The sequence below is a fragment of the Arachis ipaensis genome, chromosome B4 (genome assembly GCF_059453495.1).
Source record: "Arachis ipaensis isolate K30076 ecotype BB chromosome B4, ASM5945349v1, whole genome shotgun sequence".
NCBI lineage: Eukaryota > Viridiplantae > Streptophyta > Magnoliopsida > Fabales > Fabaceae > Arachis > Arachis ipaensis.
The window spans coordinates 101,809,931-101,836,669 of NC_142439.1; positions in this window are offsets into that span (position 1 = coordinate 101,809,931).

Below are 26,739 nucleotides of genomic sequence, written 5' to 3' on the forward strand. Positions count from 1 at the left end.
GAATAAAACCCTGGCCTAAGCGGCTAAACCAAGTTGTCCCTAACCATGTGCTTGTGGCGTGAAGGTGTCAAGTGAAAACTTGAGACTGAGCGGTTAAAGTCAAGGTCCAAAGCAAAAACAGAGTGTGCTTAAGAACCCTGGACACCTCTAATTGGGGACTTTAGCAAAGCTAAGTCACAATCTGAAAAGGTTCACCCAGTTATGTGTCTGTGGCATTTATGTATCCGGTGGTAATACTGGAAAACAAAGTGCTTAGGGCCACGGCCAAGACTCATTAAGTAACTGTGTTCAAGAATCAACATACTGAACTAGGAGAATCAATAACACTATCTAAATTCTAAGTTCCTATAGATGCCAATCATTCTGAACTTCAATGGATAAAGTGAGATGCCAAAACTATTCAAGAGGCAAAAAGCTACTAGTCCCGCTCATCTGATTGGAGCTAAGTTTCATTGACATTTTGGAATTTATAGTATATTCTCTTCTTTTTATCCTATTTGATTTTCAGTTGCTTGGGAACAAGCAACAATTTAAGTTTGGTGTTGTGATGAGCGGATAATTTATACGCTTTTTGGCATTGTTTTTACATAGTTTTTAGTATAATTTAGTTAGTTTTTAGTATATTTTTATTAGTTTTTAAATAAAAATCACATTTATGGACTTTACTATGAGTTTGTATGTTTTTCTGTAATTTCAGATAATTTCTGGCTGAAATTGAGGGACTTGAGCAAAAATCAGATTCAGAGGTTGAAGAAGGACTGCAGATGCTGTTGGATTCTGACCTCCCTGCACTCAAAGTGGCTTTTCTGGAGCTACAGAACTCCAAATGGCACGTTCTTAATTGCATTGGAAAGTAGACATTCAGGGCTTTCCAGCAATATATAATAGTTCATACTTTGCCCGAGTTTAGATGACGCAAATGGCGTTCAACGCCAGTTCCATGTTGCATTCTGGAGTTAAATGCCAGAAACAGGTTGTAAAGTGGAGTTAAACGCCAGAAATAGGTTACAAACTGGCGTTCAAATCCAAGAGAAGCCTCTACACGTGTAAAGCTCAATGCTCAACCCAAGCACACACCAAGTGGGCCCCAAAAGTCGATTTCTGCATCATTTACTCATTTCTGTAAACCCTAGTAACTAGTTTAGTATAAATAGGACTTTTTACTATTGTATTTACATCTTCAGATCAGATCTTTGATCAGTTTTATGCTATCTTAGACCTTTATGGGGGTTGGCCATTCGGCCATGCCTGAACCTTCATCACTTATGTATTTTCAACGGTAGAGTTTCTACACACCATAGATTAAGGTGTGGAGCTCTGCTGTTCTTCATGAATTAATGCGAAGTACTACTATTTTTCTATTCAATTCAAGCTTATTCCTATTCTAAGATATTCATTCGCACCCAAGAACATGATGAATGTGATGATTATGTGACGCTCATCACCATTCTCACCTATGAACGCGTGCCTGACAACCACTTCTGTTCTACATGAAGAAGAGATAGAATGAGTATCTCTTAGATATCTAATACAGGGGACCGAGTCCGAGATATTAGAGTCTTCGTTGTATAAGTTAGAACCCATGGATGGCCATTCATAAGATCCAGAAAGTCTAAACCTTGTCTGTGGTATTCCGAGTAGGATCTGGGAAGGGATGGCTGTGACGAGCTTCAAACTCGCGAGTGCTGGGCGTAATGACAGACGCAAAAGGATAGTAAATCCTATTCCAGTATGATCGAGAATATAGCCACTGACAACGGTGATGCCCAACATACAGCTTGCCATGGAAGGGAGTAGGAATGATTAGATGAAGACAGCAGGAAAGCAGATGTTCAGGAGGAACGAAAGCATCTCTATACGCTTATCTGAAATTCTCACCAATGAATTACATATGTATCGCTATCCTAGTTTATATTTTAATTATGTTTTTATTATCAATTCACCATAACCACTTGAATCCGCCTGACTAAGATTTACAAGGTGACCATAGGTTGTTTCAGGCCGACAATCTCCGTGGGATCGACCCTTACTCACGTAAGGTTTATTACTTGGACGACCCAGTGCACTTGCTGGTTAGTTGTGCGAAGTTGTGACAAAGTGTGATTCACGTTTGAGAGCACCAAATCTTTGGCGCCATTGTTGATGATCGCAATTTCGTGCACCAACAGCATATCCCACTCCCATACCTCCAAGCTTATTTGGTGCTTGTACTATTTTCCACTTAACTTGAGCAAATTCCAACTTACTATGCTATTTTTCCCATAGAAATCTCCTCTATAAAGAGATTAACCATTTTGCTACTGCCTTCGACATCTTATATAGGCTGAGGTAGTAAATTGGCAGACTATTGAGCATATATTTTATAAGAACTAGCTTCCATGCTTTGTTCAGGACCTTAGTTTTCCATAGATTAAGTTTTTCCTCCACCTTATCAATTATTAGTTTCCAAGTTTCCACTTGTCATGGATTCTCCCCTAATGATATCCCGAGATATTTCACTGGTAACGGTGTCGCCTTGCACCCCAATAAACAACACATTCTTTGCACCCACTCTTGATCACAATTTACTAGTATCAGACTTGACTTCACAAAATTAATTCTCAAACCTGACACTATCTCAAAGCACCGTAGCAACCTAATGTATTTTCTAACCGTCTCTTCTTTTGGAGGACAAAACAAAATAGTGTCATTTACACACTGAATATGAGACAACTCAATATTATCTCGTCCTACCAGTGTTGGATCTATGTGCCTGTTCCTTACTGTCTCTTCTATCATCCTATGTAGCACATTAAAAAAAAGAACAAAAAGAAATGACGAGAAATGGTCTCCCTGCCTCAAACCCCTTCCCATCTTAAATTGCTTTGTTGGTGATCCGTTAATAAACACTGACATTGAAGCTGAGCAAACACACTCCATGTTCCACTCTCTCCATATCTGGCCAAACCACATCTTTGACAACACAATATCTATAAAGCTCTATTTCACTATATCATAAGCTTTTTGGAAGTCCAGCTTAATGATTGCAGATGCCTTCTTCTTCAATTTCAGCCATTGATCAGTCTCATATGCAATTAACGCCCCATCGTGTATTTTTCTACCATTCACAAAGTACTTTGTGTCTCGCCAACTAACCTTGGCATTACCTTTTGCATTTTCCTTGACAGAATTTTTGATATCACCTCGTGCATGCACCTAACCATGCTAATTGGCCGTAAATCCTTAATCTCCTTCTCTCCCACAAACTTCGAAGCCAACACTACCCATGTCATATTAGAGTCTTTAGGTAATCTGGATGTCTCAAAGAATCCAAACAGAGCTGCACTGAATTCTCCACCAATGTATTCCCAATACTTCTTTATGAAGTTCATGTTGTACCCATCACTTCCTGGTGCTTTTGAATACTCACAATCCCAAATCGACTCTCTTACTTCTTCTATAGATGGTAAAACCTCCAGTGCTGTGGCTTCATCAACGTTAATCTGATTCACAATCCATCGTGGCACCTCACTAAAGGTGGCTCCCCTAGATTATATAGGTTCTTGTAAAGTTCCTAATTGCAATCTTGATCCTTGTCTAATTCCTCACCAGTTCACCATTGATCACCAAAGCCTTGATCTGGTTACCCTTCCGTCTTGTTGATGCAACGTTGTAAAAGTACCTTGTGTTCTTGTCCGTCTCTTTCATATGCTTAAATCGAGACATTTGTTTCCAGCGAATTTATTTCCCAATATACCACTTCTCATAATACCCAAATAATGCCTTTCTTCTCGCCTCCACTATTACATCATATATCCCATAGCTTACCATATCACCAATATTCTTTATCTCATATTCAAACTTCTTTATTTTGTTGTTCATATCCCTAAGTTTTTCTTATGCCACCTACCAATTGGAACCGTCAATGCCTTTAATTTATTAGTGAAAGGCACATCCCCTAAACCTCTTCATTCCTCCTTCATCACTCTCAAGAAACCTTCATGAATAAACTATAAATCCGAGCATCGGAAAGATCTTAGACCACCACATAACTATATATCCTCCACTACTAAGAGAGAATGATCAGATAGTCTCCTAGGCTCCATTTTCAATCATATATTTGGAAACTCCTCTATTCATTCCACGTTAATCATCACTCAATCAATTCGACTGCATGATTGCCCCTGAACCACATATACTTTTGATTATTCAATGGCAAATCTATAGCTCCATGTCGTGAACCCAATCCTTAAACTCTTCAGCTGTGATTGGTAAATTAGTAGTCCTCTTCCTTTCCTCCACCGGTAGAATCTCATTAAAATCTCCCATATAGCAAAACGGAACTTGAAATAGCCTCGAGATATAACTTAGCTCTTCCCACATAGTAAGCCTATCCTCTTTCACATGTGCTCCAAACACCAAGCAATATGCACACCTAAAGCTATTTTTTGTTAGCATTCCTTCAACACACAGCCATCTCTTTCCTTTATAACAATTCTCTATCTTAAACAAAATTTTATCCCACATTAGTAATAGACCTCCAGACGCACCTTCTAACCTAACAAACTCACAACCCACCTCAACCCCCCTATATGCTAGCTACATCAAACTTAGTTATTGAACATTGACAAGTGCAGCAAATCGTTCAAATAATACCACAGTGAGTGATATCGTTCCTAGGAGGATTAATGGATTGAGGTAAGCAACGTCTAATTAAATCTCTAATTAGGTCAATCAAAGCTTGGCAAAAAAATTATGGATCTTAAAGAAAAGAAAAAACAGATAGGATAAAAAATTAACAGTTAAGATGATTGTAGAATGTGAATAGGAGAGGGCTTAGAGGGCTAGAAAGAAATCAAGAATAGGGAATACTTAATGCGTGAGCATCTTGTCCCTTTTTCATATCAATTTCATATTATTTTTAGTTAGAATTTATTTAATTTCATAGTATTTTAGTGCAAAAATCCTCTTTGGATGCTACTTTGAGTTGTTTTAGTATTTTTATGATTTCAGGTGAAATTCAGAGCAATTTGGCAAAGTTTTGAGCTAAAAAGGAAAAGTTGGCAGCACTCCCCCTTGGGTGCTAAATGCCTAGCCAGTGTTTAGCGCCAGTAAGACTTAAGACCAGAAATGCCAATGCCCCTTCTAGGGAGCTAAACGCCCATCTGACGTTTAGTGCCAGCAAAGCAGGCCGAATTCCCCTTCTTTTGGCATCCCAAGTGGATTTAGCTTTTATTAGTTATATTTTATTTTCTTTTTGTAATTTTTATTTACAAACCATATCTTTTAGTTTTAGGTTTTAATATTTTATATTTTAATTCCGAATCAAATTAGGTTAGATATAAAAGGAAAAATATTCTCCCTTTAGGGAGGTTCGAACATTCTCTCTTTCGCACGTTTTCAGAACCCTAGTTTTCTCTGTAAATCATAAGCCACTAAACTTCTTTGGTTAAGGTTAGGAGCTCTGTTTATTTCTATGAATTAAGACTATTGCTTTTCTATTTTAGTTAGTGTATTGATTCAGTTTCAAAGATTGTTTTCGTTCTTAATCTTATGAATCTGGGTGGAACGGGAGTATGACCCTTATTCTACATGAGTTCTTGTGATTCTTGGGAGAGTTATATCGCTTAAACAACAGCTTGAAAACAAGTTTCTCCTAAATTGCTAATTACATGAACTAATTGGGATATGTGACATATAATCCTATTAGCTTTAGGTAATTGGGTTTTTGTGGCCATAAACTAGTTTTGCACTTAACCCTCTAATCAGAATTAAGTGACCACGGGAGTGGCGCTTAATGAAGGTTAGAGAAAACTAAATCACTAAGGGATTAGGATTTAGTTAATTACAGTTTACCATAGAATGAATTATGCATTGTTAAAATAGTTGGTAAGAATCTTTAATCCGGAAAAGTAAACATCTCCAAAGTCTTAACTATTTTCTCTCACTATTTTCACACCAAATCCATTACTTGCTTTCTTTACGCTTTTGATTATTGTTTTATGTGTTTTCAACCATCAACAAACTTTCTCTGTTTGCCTAACTAAACCAACTGGATAACCATTGTTGCTCAGTTCGACAATCCTGATAGGATTGACTCTCACTCACCTAAGGTATTACTTGGATGACCTGGTGCACTTGCCGGTTAAATTGTGGAAATCCTAAATTCCGCACCAAGTTTTTGGCGCCGTTGCTGGGGATTGTTTATGTCTGACAACTACTAGTTGTCTTGTTGCTTAAATTAGGTATTTTTATTGGTTTTGTTTATTTAATTTTTCTCTTAATTTTTTATTTTTATCTTATTTATTTTCTCTTAATTTTTTATTTTAAATTTGGTGTCTGATAAACCACTATTTCATGGTTTATCTTGTGCTCAATTGAGTGGATTTTATCAACTCTTTACCCACTTATTCATACTATTTGCATGGTTTTACATTTGCCTTCCTAATTATGTGCTTTGATTGAAAACATGCTTCTTTGGCCTTAAGTTCCCTATTATTAATCCTCTCTTATTACCATTAGATGCCTTGATATGTTTGTTAAGTGTTTTTAGAGATTATAGGGCAGGAATGGCTCAGAAGATGGAAAGGAAGCATGCAAAAGTGGAAGGAATACAAGAAGTTGGAGATATTGCTAAGCTGTCCAACTTGACCTCTTCGCACTCAAATGGCTATAACTTTAGCTACAGAGGTCCAAACGATGTGGTTCCAGTTGCATTGGAAAGCTAACGTCCGGGGCTTCAATTTGATATATAATTTACCATAGCTGCCCCGACGTTAAGCGACGCAAACGCGTGAATGACTCGCCCGTGTCGCATCTGCGAACTTCAATCCGCGCAGACGCGTGGACGACGCCTCCGCGTCACTTTGCCGCGACCTGAACATACCAGAATATGCTGGGGGGCGATTTCTGGGCTATTTTTGACCCAGTTTTTGGCCCGGAAAACACAGATTAGAGGCTATAAAATGGGGGAATGCATCCATTCATAAATAAGCTTTCATATTCACAATTTTAGGAGTAGATGTAGTTTTTAGAGAGAGAGGTTCTCTCCTCTCTTAGGATTAGGATTTAGAATTTCTCTTAGTTTTAGGAGTGACTCTCAATCCCAGGTTCAATGTTCTTCAATTTATATTTCTCTTCTACTTTTAGATACTCTAATACTTTTATTTGTTAATTACTTATGTTGCCCATTTGATTCATAAATCTTTCATGTTAGATTGGATTGCTTTTATTAATATAATTTGAGGTATTTCAGACTTATGATTGCTCTCTTTAATTTATTAATGCTCTTTGTTTATCCAAATTATTTTCATTCAAGTAGACTTTTTTTCCCTTTTTGCTTTGGTTGAGTCATTGGAGACACTTGAGTTATCAAACTCATTGTTGATTGAAAATTGGATTTCTTCATTTCATTCATTCAAGTTCCAATAACTCTAGCCTTTCCCAAGGAAAGACTAGGACCTGAGGAATAAAAATTAATTCATCCACTTAACTTACCTTCATAGTTAGAGGTTAACAAAGTGGGATTAAAATCCAATTCTCATTACAATTGATAAGGATAACCAGGATAGGACTTCCAATTCTCATACCTTGCCAAGAGTTTATTTATTATTATTATTTTATTTTTCTTATCATTCAACATACTGCTTCTCTACTTTCTAAAACCCCTAATTTACAAGACTCATAACCAATAATAAGAACATACCTCCCTACAATTCCTTGAGAAAACGACCCGAGGTTTAAATACTCGGTTATCAATTTTAAAAGGGGTTTGTTACTTGTGACAACCAAAACGTTTGTATGAAAGGACTTTTGAAGGTTTAGAAACTATACTTGCAACGAGGATTTATCCACAAATTTCTAGACCACGCAAAAGTTCTCTCATCAGTGTCCCTTTAGTGTTTTCTTTTTGTTTATTCCTAATTAATTCAGAAATTAAGTTTGGTGTCCTCGTAGTGATTTTTCCTTCTAAAATTTTTGAAAAAATATCATTATTATTCTTTGTTTAGTTTTCGAATTAGTAGCTTAATTTTTCTTAATTATTTTCAGAAATTTCAGTTCATTTCCTACTCTATTTTGTTTTAGTTCCATTACACAGGATACTTCACTGGAAATCCTCTACACTCTGATGTAGAGATTTTCATTTCTCTTTGTTTGTTTGTGTGTATAGGAACAGGGAGAATTTATCATGGAGCCGAATGGGAGTGCACAACTTAGAAGAACTCTGGGCTCTTACACAGCCCCGACTCCTGATTTCTATGGAAGAAGTATTAGTGTGTCCCCCATTAGAGCAATTGATTTTGAGCTCAACCCACAACTGATTATTCTAGTGCAAAAACCTTCCAGTTTTATGGACTTCCATAGGAAGATCCTAATTTGTTCATTTCAAATTTTCTGCAGATTTGTGATACTGTGAAAACCAATTGAGTAGATCCTGAAGTTTATAGGCTAATACTCTTCTCATTTGCTGTGAGGGACAAAGAAAAGGAGTGACTTGATATTCAACCTAAGGAGAGCTTGAACACTTGGAATTAAGTAGTCAACAAGTTCCGGAACAAGTTCTTTCTCCCTCAAAAACTGACCAAGCTAATGACAGATGTTCAAACCTTTAAGCAGGAGGAAAATGAGTCCCTCTATGATACCTGGGAGAGGTACAAGTTGATGCTCAGAAAGTGTCCTCCTAATATTTTCTCAGACTGGATCAGAATACATATTTTCTATGAAAGGCTCTCTGATATGGCCAAGATATCTTTGGATAACTCTGCAAGTGATTCCTTGCACATGAAGAAGACACCTAAGGAAGCCAATGAACTCATTGAGATGGTTACCAATAACCAGTATTTATGCTCATCTGAGAGGACTTCAGTGAAGAAAGGAGTCATGGACGTTGATGCGGTAGATGCACTTCTTGTTCATAACAAACTCATCACTCAACAAATAAGTCTTATCACTCAATAGTTGAGTAACATGCAGAGCTTAGTTACTAAAGTTCATAGCACTCCCCCAGATGATCCTTGCAAAGAGCCAACAAAGCTTTATACAGGAAATCCGAGTCTCCTTCAGGAATCTAGAGATGCGAATGGACCAGAAAAACCAGTAAATACCTGAATGACCCTCACCTAGTAATATAACCCCCAAGTGCAAAGAGGAATGTCAGACAGTTCGATTAAGGAGTGGCAAGACATTAGCTACTCAACCTAAGAGTAGTGAGGAACTGGGTGACAATGAGACACCAGAGCAGGAAACTACAGAGACAGAGAGTACTAGGGAGGGCACTAAACACCCATCAAGGGAGCCAGGAAGGGCACTGAACGACCAAGAAGACTCAAAGAATGCCCCCTCAAGGCACCCTGACAACCCCTTTACGGTCACTCTTGACACACATCCTGCAATACCCAAACCCTTAGAGTATAAGGCCAAGTTGCCATACCCTCAGAAACTTCAAAAAGAAGAAAAAGATAAGCAATTCTCTAAGTCTTTGGAAGTCTTTCAGAAGCTTGAGATCAACATTCCCTTTGCAGAGGCCCTTGAATAAATGCCTCTTTATGCAAAATTCATGAAGGATTTGTTAAGCAACAAGAGGGATTGGAAAGAGGTAGAAACAGTGGTACTTACTAAGGAATACAGTGCAATCATCTAGAAAAACCTTCCTGAGAAACTGCAGGATCCTGGGAGTTTTGTGATTCCTTGTACCATTAGAGAAACCATTATTCAGAAGGCTTTGTGTGATCTTGGAGCTAACATTAACCTTATGCCACTATCATTGGTGAGAAAGCTCCAAATTGATGAAGTAAAGACTATCCATATTTGACTACACTTACATATCGTTCTATCAAGTACCCTTTTGGAGTGGTGGAGAACCTACTTGTGAATGTATGGTCCTTTATCTTCCTTGCTAAATTTGTAATCTTGGACATGGAAGAGGACAAGAATACATCTATCATTCTTAGAAGATCCTTCTTAGCCACAGGAAGAGTCTTTATCGATGTTCAAAAGGGTGAAGTAACTCTAAGGGTCAATGAAGAGGAGATTGTGCTAAATGTTTTAGAGGCTTTGCAACATCCTGACGATTTTGAAGGATGCATGAGGATTGATATTATTGAACCTCTAGCTGAAGAAGTATTTGAAGCCAAACAACTTAAAGATGTTCTGGACTCTTCCCCTGAAGACACTTTGCTTGAATTTGATGAGTTAGCATATCAGAAAGAGAAGCTTTGCACACCTAGTACCGAGGAAGGACCTCCCAAGCTCGAGTTGAAGCCTTTGCCTCCATCTTTGAAGTATGCATTCCTAGGCAACAAAGACACTTATCCAGTGATCATAAGTTCCTCCCTAAGACAGGAGGAAGAGGAGGCGCTCATCCAAGTGCTCAAGAGTCACAAAACGGCTGTTGGATGGACCATTATTGAATTAAAAGAAATCAGTCCAACTAAGCGCATGCACAAGATCTTGGTTGAGAATGATGCTAAACTAGTTTTTCGACTATAGAGGCGACTAAATCCAATGATAAAGGAAGTGGTCCAGAAAGAAGTTATGAAGCTCTGGGAAGCCATAATTATTTACCCTATTTTTGATAGTCCATGGGTAAGCCCAGTACAAGTGGTTCCCAAGAAAGGAGAAGTGACAGTGATTCAGAATGAAAGGAATGAGCTTATCCCCACAAGAACTGTCACAGGATGGCGCTTGTGTATTGACTATAGGAGGCTCAATAATGCTACACGGAAGGATCACTTTCCCCTACCTTTCATTGATCAGATGCTTGAGAGACTAGCCGGCCATGCCTTCTATTGCTTCTTAGATAGATACTCTGGCTGTAATCAGATTGCAGTAGACCTTCAAGACAAGGAGAAGATGGCATTCACTTGTCCCTTTGGAGTACTTGTTTACCGGAGGATGCCATTTGGACTCTATAATGCCCAGTAACTTTTCAGAGGTGTATGTTGTAACACTCTAATTAGCCTAAGCTTTACCTCGCGTCGTAAAGCAAAGGTTAATCAGAGATTATGACAGTCCTAAAGCTCATACGTATAATATATAGAAAGAATAATATAATCTAGAAGCCCGATGAAAGATATAGCTCAAAATAGGATTTGAAAAGCACAAAACGTACTAACGAAGCTACTAGCTTAAGACACAAGAAACAGATAAGATATAACAAAAGATAAGAATATAATATCATAGGAAAATAGCCACGGCTCGCGAAGTTTAAGCCGGCTAGCCATATACAAGTATACAGAACCATAACCTGACAGTATAAAAACAGCTTATACAAGTTTTTCTCTCATAATACAAGCCTCTAGGCAAAGACAAAATACAAAAAGAGAGATGTATAAACAAGATACACCAAAAAGACTTCAAAAGAATCCACGATCCTCCGCTTCTGTCACCATCCAAAGCAACTCACCGAGCTGGGTTGCGACCTGCATCTGAAAAACACAATAGAAATATGGTATGAGAACCGGAGGTTCTCAGTATGATAACAGTGCCCAGTGATGTAGGATATAAGACCCCGGGACGCCAAAGGCAATCCTAGCTCCATATCCATCACAAGATTCAACTTAAAGCATTCTAAAACAAATAAGTATAAGATAAACCTTAACATAACTAAACAGGGTACTCTGTCTTAGGGGATTACTATTCTAACCAAACACCGCTGTCCCACAGCCTTCACCAACCTATCCTCCATGCGATCCCATCGCCACCGTCTTCCGAACCTCCTCAATCCCAGTAGAAAGCACAAGTAATAACATTGCAAGAAATTCACAAGTAAAAGCATACAAGGCAAGTAGATCAAGTAAGCAAATAGGCATGTTATTCAATTAGGCATACAATTACAAGTCGGCAAAGCAAACAAACAGATAGAAGATGCATATGATGAATGCCTGCCTACTGGCTGTGATATCACATTGTCGGTTCAACTGCCAACCCGACACATCTCCCGACACATCTCAATGGAGACGTCGCCCTTCGGATTTTCTCATATCGGAACCCCCAAGATATAGTGCCTGGATCACTGTCCAGGTACCGGCGCCTGCACGCTCTATATATCCAAAGGGATGCAAGCGGGATACTCTTGCCATAGACCTCACATCTCAATGCAAGCGGGACGAACCACCGCCCTTACGACGCCGCCGCTACCTCGACAGGTGGGATCCAACCATCGTCCCTGCCGGGCGTATAGCGTCTCATAATCTCAGTATAAAACAATGGTACAGTGGTTTTCAGAAAACATTTTCATTATAAAGTGGATCCATCAATCCCATTCAGAGTCCTCGGCTCATCTCAACCACCGTAAACTCACAATTCATTTTCCAAACATCAACAATTCATAATTTCTCATCTCATATATCAATCACCATTTACATGACATCAAACCATCCTCAGCCCGCCAGAAACCTAGGACTCCATTTTCTAAGTTTTCCAAATAATATTACCTAGATCCATTAAATTCTTTCCCATGTTTTAACGTTCCAAAACTAGGCCCAAAAGTCTTAAAATGGTGTTATAGAAGCTTACAACCTTGTTGGGAAGGTAGAATAGTTGAAAAACAAGTAAAATGTGAGAAATAGGGCGTGTGCGGCCACACAAGGGTGTGTGCGTGAGCATGCCCAGAAGATTTTAAAATGTGTGCGTACGCACAGGTGGAAAAACTTACAGAATCTGTTCACTCTCACAACCTGTGCCAGCGCCCCTAATAGACTGGCCTTCCCGACGTGTGCATCCGCACAGGCTTGTGCGTCTGCACAAGTTGCAATTCTTCCTTAGATATGTGCGCGCACAAGCTGTGCTAGCGCTGCAAACAGAACGCATTTCCCTGTCTATGCGTGCGCACAGGTGTGTGCGTCCACACAGATCAAAATTTTTACAGGTTGTGCGTCCGCACAAGGCCATGCGTGCGCACATATCAGAAATCATAAGATTCTGCAACTTTGCAGAATTTCAGATTTTTAACATCAAGTTTGAATGATCTTAACTTCCTCTACAAAATTCCAATTTTCTCAAACTTTATATCGATTTAAAGGGTTTTCAAAGATCTTTCATTATAAACAAATTTCAATCAATTTCGAAAACTGAGGCAAAAGTTATGATCAAACAAAGTTCACCAAAAACCCAATTTTACCAAACTTCACAATTACCAACATTTCTTACCATACACATTCCAACCTATACCAAACCATTCAAAACTCCATTTATCATCAAATTCCACACTCTAAGACAAATTACACCATTTTTACTACTCTTTCCTTTACATTTCAACATTCTCAACCTTGAATTTCAATATCCAACACATCAAGCAATTTCCCACCAACACATTCACAATTTTTCATTTCATCAATATCAATCTTTCTTATCAACTCATTCATACTCCATATTAATGACCAACATACATATTCATACAAGTTCATCCTACATCATATTCCAACCCCATTATCTCAATCAACATTTACAACATCAACAACTCAAATAATCATCAACAACACAAAAATTCCAAACCTATCCTATGGGTCACTAGCCTAAGTGTTCAGACCATTGGTCGAGCTATGCGACCCGGGTAGATTGAAGACAAAAGCGACTGACCTCCTCAGGTCAGGTCCCCCAACCTCTCCTTTAAAGAGTTCGGCCAAAAATCGCCACAAGAAGCCCAAGCAGGCCCAAACGAAGGGACACAACCCAATCTAAAGGCAGCCAAAGCCTAGAAAGATACAAGCGGTTCCCCTTACAGATAAGATGACTTCACTCAAAGATAAGATACGATAACTAACTTATCTCGAAGAAAGGTCACTCCTCGCTACTATAAATACACTGGAGCACCCAGGTATAACTCATACTCTGATTCTACTAAAAACCTGCCTAAAGCACGTGCTAACTTAAGCCTCGAAGTCTCTTGCAGGTACCACCACCCTCCGGTGATCGAGGATCAGCAGCACCACCAAAGTCGATAAGTCAGACACGACAGCTCTGGCCACCACAGCAGATCTCATCCGAAATCGACCTTTAGTTTCAGGTAACCTTCGGAACATTGGCGCCATTGCCGGAGACCCTAGAAGTCATTCCATCATCATGGCAGACAACCTTGACAACAACGATAACTCTGATTTGGAAAATAGAATGCCACATAAGAATGCAGACATCACACCGAAAGATACATCTCAATCAAACGGAGATAAGCATTCGCGAAATACAGAAATCCTGGATGCCCTACAAGCTCAACAGGATCATTTCAAATAGCTCAAAAATGAGGTCGAGCATCAACGAGAAGCCGAGAGGGACCTCCAGAGAGAAACTAGGCGATGCCGAGAGCTAGAGGACAAGCTCCTAAAGCTCGAGGCTGATCTCAAAGCTAAAACCATTCAGTCCAGTCACGATGACAACTCCCACAAGGACCAAGATCCCTTCACCAAAGAGATCATAAAATCTAAAGTTACAAAGGATTTTAAAGCTCCCGACACGACCCCATATGACGGTACCTCTGATCCAAGCCATCATCTCAGCAATTTCAGAAGCAGAATGTATCTCACTGATGCCTCGGATGCCATTCAATGCAAAGCCTTCCCGACTACCCTAACAAAGACAGCAATAAAGTGGTTCGACAGTTTGCCTCCTAGATCCATCACAAGTTTTGATGACTTAGCCAAAAAATTTCTTGGCAGATTCTCCATCCAGAAGGATAAAGCCAAACACGCCCCAAGCATATTAGGGATCAAGCAAGGAGATCGGGAAAGTCTTTGCAACTACATGGAAAGATTCAACAAAGCATGTCTGGACATACAAAGTCTGCCAACAGAAGCACCCATAATGGGTCTCATTAATGGCCTACGAGAAGGACCTTTTAGTCACTCCATATCAAAAAAGCATCCAACATCTCTGAACGAGGTACAAGAACGGGCATAAAGGTATATTAACATGGAGGAGAATTCTCGATTAGGAGAAACCTCAAAACTTGGATTCTCCTACCCCTCTCATGACAAGGATAAAGAGTCCAAGAAAAAAGAAGATCAACCCAATGAGAAGCTTAGAAAATACCACAATTACACCCCTCTTCGGGTGTCTCTTGTGGATGTTTACCAAGAAATATGGAACATTGAGAAGATCCCACCACCCCGCCCAATCAAAAACAAAAGAGGAGGGGGAGGTTGGACAGAGTACTGCGAAAACCACCGAATTTACGGACATCCTACTAATGAGTGCTTCGACTTAAAGAATATCATAGAAAAATTGGCAAGAGAAGGGCGACTAGATCGGTACTTAGGCAACAAAGCGGATGAACCAAGAAAAAGAAGAAGGGATGAAGAGGTCAGACGGGTTGAACGACCACCCCACACTCCTGAGAGACATTTTCATATGATAAATAGAGGATTTGCAGGAGGAGGGATCTCTAAATCATCTCGCAAAAGACACCTTAAAGAGGTATATCATGTCGGGGAAGGAGAGAGGTCATCCGACCTCCCTACTATAACCTTTACCCAAGAAGATGCAACAGGCATCATCCCGGGGCATGATGATCCGATGGTCATTACTATCATATTGGCCAACGCTAATCTCCACAGAACATTGGTAGACCAAGGAAGCTCCACGGATATCTTGTTTAAATCCGCCTTCGACAAACTCAGTTTGCAAGATAAAGAGCTCAGAGCATATCTGAATAGCTTGTTCGGACTGGGAGACACTCCAATCCAACCACTTGGATATATCTCACTACAAACAACCTTTGGAAAGGAAACCCGATCAAAGACACTCAACATAGACTACATCGTAGTCGACGTGAGCTCAGCTTACAACGCCCTAATAGGTCGGACAACATTGACTCCACATCTGTGCATGAAGTTCCCAACTCCGAAAGGGATCGCCACGATAAAAGGAGACCAAAAAATTGCACGACGCTGTTACAATGAAAGTATGAACCTTAAAGACAACCCCAAAGGAGAGGAAATCAACACTATCAAACTCGGGGGAGTTCGAGCTCGCGAGGAACTTCGTCCACAACCTGAAGGCGAGACTGAAGAAGTCCAAATCGGCGATCCCCGGGATAAGACAACAAATGTCAGGGCAACCTTAAAAGGAGACTTAAAGGAGCCTCTGATACAGTTTCTAAAGGATAACGCCGACCTCTTTGCATGGAAGGCCGCAGACATGCCGGGCGTAGATTCCAAACTAATGTTCCACAAACTGGCGGTATACCCAAGATATCGGCCAGTGCAGCAGAAGCGTAGGAAGCTCAGACCGGAAAGGTCCCAAGCTGTGGAAGAGCAAGTGCAAGCCTAACTGGAGGCAGGATTCATAAGGGAGGTCAAGTACCCACTATGGCTAGCCAATGTTGTCTTGGTAAAAAATGTCAAATGGAAAGTGACAGATGTGCATTAACTACACCGATCTCAATAAAGCCTGCCCAAAAGATCCCTACCCACTCCCAAGTATAGACACTCTAGTGGATGCCTTTTTCAGGTACAAGTACCTCTCCTTCATGAATGCTTATTCAGGATACAATCAAATCCCGATGTATCCACCCGACCATGAAAAGACCTCGTTCCTAACCCCAAAAGTAAATTACTGCTATATCGCCATGCCATTCGGGCTCAAAAAACGCAGAAGCTACCAACCAAAGATTAATTAACAATGTCTTTGTAGACCACTGATGAGTCTATATTTGACGATATATTTCATCTTGAATTGGATGGATTTCATCATATAAACTCACACTTATTCACTAGAATAGCATACTTTTGTGTTCTCTCCCTAAATTGAACCTAATTGTGAAAACATGCAATTTTGTGCATATTTTAATCACTTTTATCCCACTTTTATCCCATTCGATACCTTGATGGCTTTGATGAGTGATTTCAGGTGTAATAGGTTGAAATAACTTGATAAGAGTGGAAGGAAAGCATGGAATTGGGAGAAAACATGAAGAAAAAAAAGGAGAAGCACACATTGGAGTGTGCGTGCGCACAACCACCTGTGCGTACACACAAAAGCCGCAAAACTATGTGTGCGTACGCACGTCAACCTGTGCGTACGCACAAGCGGAAAATCAGCATGTGTGCGGATGCACACGTCTGTGCGTCCACACACGTCCCAGCACGTGACTCACCTAATGGAAATCGCTGGGGGCGATTTCTGGGCCTCCAGAGTCCACACTACAAGAAAATGGAACATTTGTAACAAAAAAATTGTATCAAATTTAAAATTGTAACAAAAAATAGTATTTTGTAATAATAATATGTGATTGTTACAAAAGAATAATGTTTTGTAACAACATTACAAGTTGTTGCAAAACATGATAATATTTTGTAACAACCTGTTTTATTTTGTTACAAATTATGTTAGTTTTTGTAACGAGATGGTATTTTGTTACAAAATATTGTAATATTTTGTAACAAAAAAACAAGTTGCAAATATTCAAAATATTTTGTAACAAATTTTGTTTTTTGTTTCAAAAACTCCAATTGTTTTGTAACAAAACAACTTTTTATTTCAAAAACTCGAATTATTTTGTAACAAAAAATTAATTTGTCACAAAATTCAATATTGTTTGTAACAAGTTAATTATTTGTCACAAAATATAAATATATTTTATAACAATTTTTTTTTCAAAATATTAAACACTTTAAGAGTAAAAAAAAGTGTGTATATATTTTTTTCAAAATAATTTTATTTTGTAACAACCTGCATTTTTGAAAATCTAAATATAAATAAATTGTGATTTTATCTTATTAAGTTTAAACTTTATAATTTTAGAAATTATTTTATTAGAAATAATTAAATAGATTCAGAGATAATTTCATTATAAATCAATTAAGATTCTTAAGTAATTTTATTATAATTGAATATTTTGCGTAATTTTAATAATTAAAAAATAAGAAAGAATTGTATAGCTTAATTTAAGTAACTTTTATCATGAAAAAGTTATGACTTATTATTAATTTAAACTTCTTATTTTATAAATTAATCTATTAAGAGTAATTAAATTAGTTTTATTAATATTTGGAGTTAAATTAATTAATATTCTTGTGCAAATTTTATAATTGGTTATTTGAAATTAAAATTCAATAATAGAAGTATTATACAATTTAATTTAAGAAATTTGTATTATGATTGAATTACGATTTGTTTTATTAAATTGAGTTCTTAGAGATTAATTTGTTAGAAATGAATAGATTAATTTTTCTAAATTCTTTAATTTTAAGATAATTAATAGTTATGCACAATTTCTATTTTTATTAATTATTTTATTTAAATTAAAATTAAAGTTGTGATAGAAAAATAATGAAAGGTCATATAATTAAATTTAAAAATAATTGATATTTCAGGTTTTAACCATATTTTATAAAATGTGATTAGTATGTTCATTGTAAGATCTAGAATTTTTGAAAAAATATCATTATGAGTTAAGTTCAAATTATTTATTCATTAAAGATTTTATTTTTAGAAATTATTTTACTAAAAATAATTAAATTAAGTTTTGATAATTGAATTAAAAATTTTACTTAATCTCATAATTATTGAATAATTTTCTATATTTAAATTATACAATTTAACGGTTGTAAAAGAATAAGAATTTTATATGATTTAATTTAAATAATTAAGATTTTAGAATTTAATATTTTAATTTTTATAAACAGAAAATAAATTATATTATCTCTAATTTTAAATTAAAATACTTGATCAAAAGCTAATTAGCAATCAATAATTAAGTAATATTTTTCTAATATAATTTTAATAAATTAAATAAGATTTTAAATTAATACTCTATACCCCAATGTTATTAAAATTATCAAACCCTAATTAACCCAAATATTCCCAAATTTAACTCTAAACCTAATTTTATCCTAATTATACTATTCCTAAAAACTAACCTAATCTAAACACAACACACACAGCCGCCCTTCACCCCAAAGTCCCTCACCCATCGAAGAAAGAAAGAAAATAGGGGAAATAAGAAGCAGGGGAGAAAGGAGAGGGTAAGAGGAGAGTCTGAGGGAGAAGGGAGATCGGGCAGATAGGAGGGGACGTGCTGCGTGCTACTGCCACGCCACCATCACCGGAGAGAGAGAGAGAGCGTCGATTGAGGGAGAGGGAGCGAGCCGCATGAAGGAGCTGAGGAAGAAGACGTCACCATCGAGCCGCCGTCTGTGGAGGTTCACGATTAGGAGGAAGGCGCATCGTTCTGCCCAGAGCCGCTGCGGGAAGGACCGCCATTTTGTGCCGCCACTGTGACTCTTGTCACCGCCGGATCTATCGCCGTCGCCATCAGCTTCCACCACGGCCGAGGTTGTCGCGAACGGGAAAGGATGAAGCTACCCATGTCGCCGCCGTGAGGAGCCGCGAGTCCCGTCGCCGTCATCATCGCAAATGGTGTCGCCGTTGTGGTCAAACCCAGCCGCCATCGTTGCAAGCTCTGTTGCCACTGTTGGAGGTGGGTTGTCGAGCCTGTGTCGCCGGAAAGTGGCGCTGCCATAGCTGAGGCCCGTTGCCAATAAGGTTTTTTTTAGTTTGGTCTCTGTTCTTGTAGGTTGGTCATTGTTCTTGTGGGATCCGGAAAGATTCTTGTCGCTGTGTGGTTGTTACAGTTACTGTCACTGAGCTTCTGGCCGCCAGGAATGGTGCTGTTGCTGTAGGAGATTGTCGTCGGAGCTACTGCTCCACTTCCGTCATTCTTCCTTTCACAGTAAGTTACCGGTGCTCTGAAACTCGTATTGTAATTGTTCTAGTTATCTGCAGTTAAAGATTCTGATGTATAGATGTGTAAAGTTAATTTTATGGGGTTGCATGTCAAAAATTGAGGTTGCTGCCGAACCATCAGAGTTTTCTTTTAATTGCGACATCGAGGTAGGGGGTTTAACTTAAACAATTTTAATTTAAGAATGTTTACAAGATTTATTGAATAACTACAAATAGATTTAATAGATGTGAGTAATTGATTGATTATGTGAATGTTGAATTGTGGCTAAAATTGCGATTGGAATGGTTGAGATTGTGATTTGGAATTGTTGATTTAGTGTTTGATTGATTATGTGGATTGTGAATTGTTTGACAAATAATTGTTGTGAATGCTGAATTGATAGATTGTATTAGTTGATTACTGATGAACTGGTTAGTAAATATATTGTAATGGTGATGGAATTGATTGGTGATTGCTTTGAGATTTGATTTTGAGAGGTACTAAAGGGGTTGAATTTTGAAACACTAAACTACTTGTTGAAAATCTAAGTTTTGAAATGAAACGGCAACTTCGAAAGTGAACCAGCAACTTAATAGAGATTGGAATGATATGAGATTAAGAGCTAAGCAAACTACAACAAGTATAGTTATTAATATTCAATTTTGAAGGTTTCGTATTAACTGGAGACTTAGTTATGACTTTTTAAAGTTGAATTATAAAATCTTATTTTCTGCTTTACTTTTAAATGAAGTCAGAAACTTTGAAAAGCTATAACTAATTCCGTGGTGATTGGAATTGCTTGAGACCAAGTCTGGGTTAAACTGGAATATGTGGAGCTGGACTAGAAAATTTGAGGTCTTTTCGTTAAATACACAATTTATGGTAAATTTTTTAAGTTGAGTCATCAAATCTGTCCTGCAGCAGAAGAGTTCAAACAGGGCAGCAACTTGTTTGTCTTGTTACGGCTCCTCCAAGCTGAGTTTTGGAGCAAAACCATTTTTTTTTTAAATTTGATTAACTTGGTTTAGTGCTCTAAAATTTCAGAATTTTAGGAGTTAAGGATTGGGAGTTGTGAATTTTTGAAAATTGGTGATCAAAGCTAGAAAGAATCAGTTTTCAGCAAAATATGCATCAACTTCCAATGCCTGCAACTCTTAAAATTGAACAGCGATTGAGTTGCAACCAAGGAACACTTGTGAACTCTTTCATAGCGCGCTTTGACAATGAAAGAAACTAGACCCTAAAGGTACTCCTAAAATTGCTTATGGTTTTAATACATTTTTCTAGATGATTCCTATATTATTAGTATAGTTTAATCTGTATATGGATCTATTTATGACATTTTACTTGTGTCATGGTTGAGAAATGACAAATGTCCTATTATTTAGTTTGATAAATTTGGTTGTGTATTGGCTGAGAAATAAGTTGTGAATTGGTTGTTTTTGTTGGAACCGTAGACGGTGAAAATATCCAAATTTTAGGGGAGGTTCTGCCAAAATTTTTCTAAACATTTTGAATAAAACATAATGAAAAAAATTATAATTAGTGTTATATCTTGTTTCTAATATTTTGTTTCGGTTTTTCTTATTTACAGGAGTGCTGAAATGGTGACCACATACTACCTTCAGGGCTCAAGAATATTTTGATTCATAGAGACACTAATCTATGTTAGAACTTTTAATTTTTGGTTGAACTTATGCAAGACATATAACTTGTAGAACTTATCAATGTACTCACTAAGGTTATTTTGTTTTAAAACAATTTAAGCTAAATGAGGCATGTTTGAATTATGTATGTTTTTGCATATTATATAAATGTAGACTTGCTTATTAAAATAGTTAATATATTAGTTAATTTAAAAAATAATTTAATAAATTATGCATGCAATTTGTATTAAAAAATTATTACAAAATAATTATTTTGCTTTTGTAACTAAAGAAAAAAACGTTACAAAATCAAGTTACATTTTGTAACAAAATTTTATGATAGGAAAAAATAGATTGTCACTAAAAATACCTTGAAGATCAAAATTTGTTACCACTTTTGTAACGACTTCTGGTTTTTTGTATCAGGACAATTTGTTACAAAATATCACTTTGAATTTTAACAGTTCCATTTTTTGTTACAAAAACTTTTTGTAACGGGACATACTACAACGGCCCCCTTTTTTTGTTACAAAATCTATTTGTTTCAAAATTTCGATTTTTTGTAACAATTTTTTTTGTTACAAATATTGCTTTTTCTTGTAGTGCCAGTTTTTGGACTTTCTGATGCTGATTCTTCCTATATTAAGCAAGGCCTCACTCCATATGAAGGGGAAAGCAATTAGGGTTAGATTTTAGTCATATAGTTCATTTTCTAGAGAAAGAAGCTCCTCATTCTCTCTAGAACCTAGGGTTTTTAGTTTAATTTCCTTATAATTGCTACTTTTAACTCTTGTTTTAATCTAGTCTCTTCTACCTTTCCTTGTTCTATTGCCTTAATTTCCTTGTTTATCTTGTTAATTTCTCATTTTAGTTGTCTTTTATGTTCATGCACAATCTTGTCACTTTAATTTACAATTAATGCAAATTTATGTTTCCATGTCATTTATTGCTTTCTTTAGTTGTTATTGTTATTTTCTTGCTTGGAAGTTGTAGCATTTATTATTTTTTGTTATTTTATCATGCCTTCTTTACATGCCCACCAAGTGTTTGACAAAATGCTTGGTTGGGTTTTTGCTTAGTTTTTCTCACTCTTGGTTGAGAAATTGTGTGATTTAGGTGAACTTGAGTGGTGGATGTCCATTCCACATTGTGTGTGGATTGTTAATTAATTTGGTTTCCCTTGACTCTATGTGACCCCTTAATGTTGACAGAGGACTTAGGGATTGAAATTAACTATGCCTATTTGACTTATCTTCGATGTAAGGTTGACTAAGTAGGATTAACTCTTCATAATTATCATATGTTTGTGGTCAATGACTAGGATAGGTAGCCTTAGCTCTCAATTACTTGCCAAGAGGTTTTCTTGCATTTGAAGTTTTCTTTCCTTGCATTTAATTACTTTGACTTTTATTTCTTTGACTTTTAATTCCTTGCATGTTTTATTGTTTTGATGTTTAAATTTATGCATGTTTAATTTTCCCACTCTTGGTTGAGAAATTGGATGTTTTGGTGGAATTGAGTTGTGGATGTCCATTCCGCATTGTGTGAGAATAGTTAATTGGTTTGGTTTCCATTGACGCTAGTCTTTCACTAAGCAATTAGTGAGTTGACTAGGACTTATGGATTGAGATCAATTATGGCTTTTTGACAAATTCTCAAGGAGGATTGATTGATTTGGATTGATTCCACACAATTGCCATGTTTGTGGTCCATAACTAGGATAGGAATCATAAACTCCCCAATTCTTACCAAGAGTCCTTTAATTGATTTCCTTTAAATTCCTTGCATGCTTGTTTCAATTCCGTGCTATTTACATTTCTTGCTCTTGCTTTCATTCCCAATCCCCATGCTCTCTCTCTCTCTCTCTCTCTCTCTCTCTCTCTCTCTCTCTCTCTCTCTCTTTTATAGCCAATGACATTACATTTCATTGCAACTCCTAGGGAAGACGACCCGGGAGTTAAATACTCTCGGTTTATATTTTGTATTGTGACATTTATTATTTGATCGTGAGAATTCATTATTGGTTTGGACTATGTAACCAACTAATTGATGCTTGTTTTGATGATTGATTCCAAACCATACAAGAATTCTCACGTTGTCAACCACATTGCGAAACTAATGGAGGTTTATGTAGACGATATGTTGGTAAAAACACAAAGTGAGGAATCCTTGTTGCCCGACCTCACCAAAGTGTTCGACACCATAAGAAAGCATGGTATGAGACTTAATCCTGCAAAATGAACCTTTGCGGTAGAAGCTGGCAAATTCTTGGGCTTCATGTTCACGCAAAGAGGAAATGAGGTGAACCTAGATAAATGCCGGGCTATACTCGACATGAAAAATCCGACCTGCGTCAAAGAGGTACAACAGCTCAACGGAAGACTGGCAGCCCTGTCCAGGTTTCTAGCCGGGTCATCCATAAAATCTCTCCCCTTTTACGCCACATTAAGGAAAGGAAAGAGGTTTGAATGGAACACAGAGTGCGAGAAAGCCTTCCAAGATTTCAAAAAATTCTTGGGACAACCACCCATTCTTACTCGACCACGGGAAGGAGAAGCACTCATATTATACCTCGGTTTGCAAAGAATAATGAAAGGGTAAGGCCTTATGGGTATGTAAGCTAAGTGAAACAAAGGCCTCAATCATATAAGTGCATGCATACATTAAACAATGGAAATATAGAATCAAGCAAGACAAAGATCACAATTTTAGAGAGAAAAACACACACCAAAAATAAAATATTGGTTGGTAAAATGCAACCAATTCAAATAGGCTCAAAAATCTCACAGGTTTTGTATGTTCGAGCTCTAAACCATGTTCCAAATATAATATTTCTTTAAGCAAGTTTAACATTAAATTTTATTCAAATTAGTGAAATACTTTAAAAAAGTTTCTTGAAAAAGAAAATATTTCTTCAACCAAGTGGTAAAATATGCACAAAATCAAACAAATATGCAATCAAACATGTAAATGCAACAACTAACAAGGAAAATAAACCATTGGTGTTGAGATAGAAGAGTAACTAACCCATGGAGATTGATATCGACCTCCCCACACTTAAAGATTTCACCGTCCTCGGTGCATGCTAAGATGTACAAGTGGATGGGTGGCTCCAACTGATGCTTTTCTCTGAAGATTTTGCAGATGGACTTGTCTGTCTCCCCATGTAAACGTCTTTCGGTTCCCTTCCGGGTGGCCATCCTGAAAGAAAAAGGGAAGAAGAGTAACCCAGAAATAAAGATAAGAAAATAAATGAAGTATGGGTGGGTTAATGCCAAATGATAAGGGTCTCAATTACATGGTAGCTACAACATGCAAGTGAGAAAACAATAGAAGTACGTGGCATATCAATAGTGCAAACATTGCAACAAAGGGGAAGAAACAGCAAATATTGAAGGACAATATAAATATAAATGCATGTCAATACAAAAAGGAACACAGATATCATAAAAGATTGGCGTTGACAGATAAATATCATCCAACAGTGTAAAACAAGTCACTAAGCACCAAATAATACCAGAAAAGATATAATAGCTGAATAAGAACATTTAACACCAATGGAAAAATAAATTTAGAAAAGAAAAAAATATGCGCAAAATTAAAATGCAATGAGTGAAAGTAGGCAAATAAATTAAATAAAATAGAATGGAAGTGGAGAAGGATGATGAAGAAAAAAAAAGTAGGAAAGAAAGAAGAAAGAAAAAAAGATAGAAGAAATTAGGATTAGAGAAGAAAAGATAAGATAATTGGCACTAATTTGGATAGGTTGTGCGACGCGGACGCGTGGGGTACGCGTTCGCACGAATTGCGCTTGTAGGATTCGACGCGAATGAGTCGGTCAGGCGGACGCGTGACTCGTTCTGTACTACTGGCGTGAGGGCAGCCTCGCGCCCGCACAACTCTCTGTTCAAAACTCATTGTTGCCAATTTTCGAGGTAATGCGTTCACTTGATGGACGCGATCGCGTGAATGGCCAAGATTGGAGGATGACGCGGACGCGTGGGGTACGCGTTCGCGTGGTAAGGCTTGTGCGTCTAGCTCCAGTCCAGCCCTACTCCAACACAACATTCGGCCATGCACCCCTTTTACGTCGATTTGTTGGAGCACGCGTTCGCGTGGGTGATGCGGATGCGTGGGAGGCTATTTTTCCAAATGACGCGGCCGTGTGGATCACGCGGACACGTGGGCATGTTTGTGCCTAAAGCGCGCCTCCAGCCACGCTTTCGCGTGACTTTCTGTTTACTTTCTTTTCTTCACAACGCACTGGTGACGCGGACGCGTCAACGACACTGCCGCGTCGCGTGCGTGTTTTTTTTTTTAATAATGTAGTATGCAGAATGCAGTGCTAATATGAATGTTATGCAAAACTCCAGGTTCAATACAATAAAATAAAATAAAACTCGAAAACAAATAAAAATAAATAAAAAATAAAAAAGGAACGATCATACCATGGTGGGTTGTCTCCCACCTAGCACTTTTAGTTAAAGTCCTTAAGTTGGACATTTGGTGAGCTCCTTGTCATGGAGGCTTGCACTTGAACTCATCCTGAAACTGCCACCAATGCTTGGACTTCCAATGGCCTCCGGGATCCCAAATCTTGTTTCTACACCCGTCTTCAAGTTGATTATCATGATTCCATCCGGGTGGTTCAGCCTTAGAATTCTCACTAAAGTGTCCAAACAACCTCCCAGACCCATTCAATTGAGCTCTACACCAACTTTTGCGTTTAAACTTAAAGCTTCCAACCATAATGAACCTTGCAGGACAATTCTTACCACTGACCATCTTCCTCTTACTCTTAATGCCACAAAGAGCTCTAAGTTGACCATCCGTCTCCAGTAGCCCATATTCAAGTGGGAAGGTAAAGGTCAAGGGTAGGAATTTTACCCACTTCAACGTTGTGTTGGACGGTAATGGCCTTGGGAGAGGTGTTTCTAATGAACTTGCAAGCTCCACTCCCTTGTGCTCTTCTCTAACAGCTTCCACCTCCTTGTAAGCTTCTTCAATTTCAACCTCTTCCTCTTGGTAGCTTTCTTCCAATTCAATCTCCTCTTCACTACTTTCCAAGGGCATGGGAGGTTGTGCTTCTTCTTCTTGAATCTCCATCTCTTGATTGACCTCTTCTAAGTCCTTAACCATGACATGCCTTGGAGGTTGTACACCCTCCTCAACATCAAATGCAACCGTCTTGGAAAGAGGCTCTATGTCTTGACTTTCCCATGGAGGTTCAGCATATCCCAAGTCTTTAACCACTTCTTCCTCTTCAATAATTACTGCTTTGTCCAGTAGTTTTAATATAAAATCGTACTCATCCTTGATGATTTTCTTTCCATGACAATTCCTTTCAACTACTCTTTCATCTTCAAGGGTCTCTCCTATCTCCACATTTTGGGCCTCCTCTTGCTCTAAGACAAAATCAGACTCCTCCTTGATGTCTTCCTTCACTGATTCTTC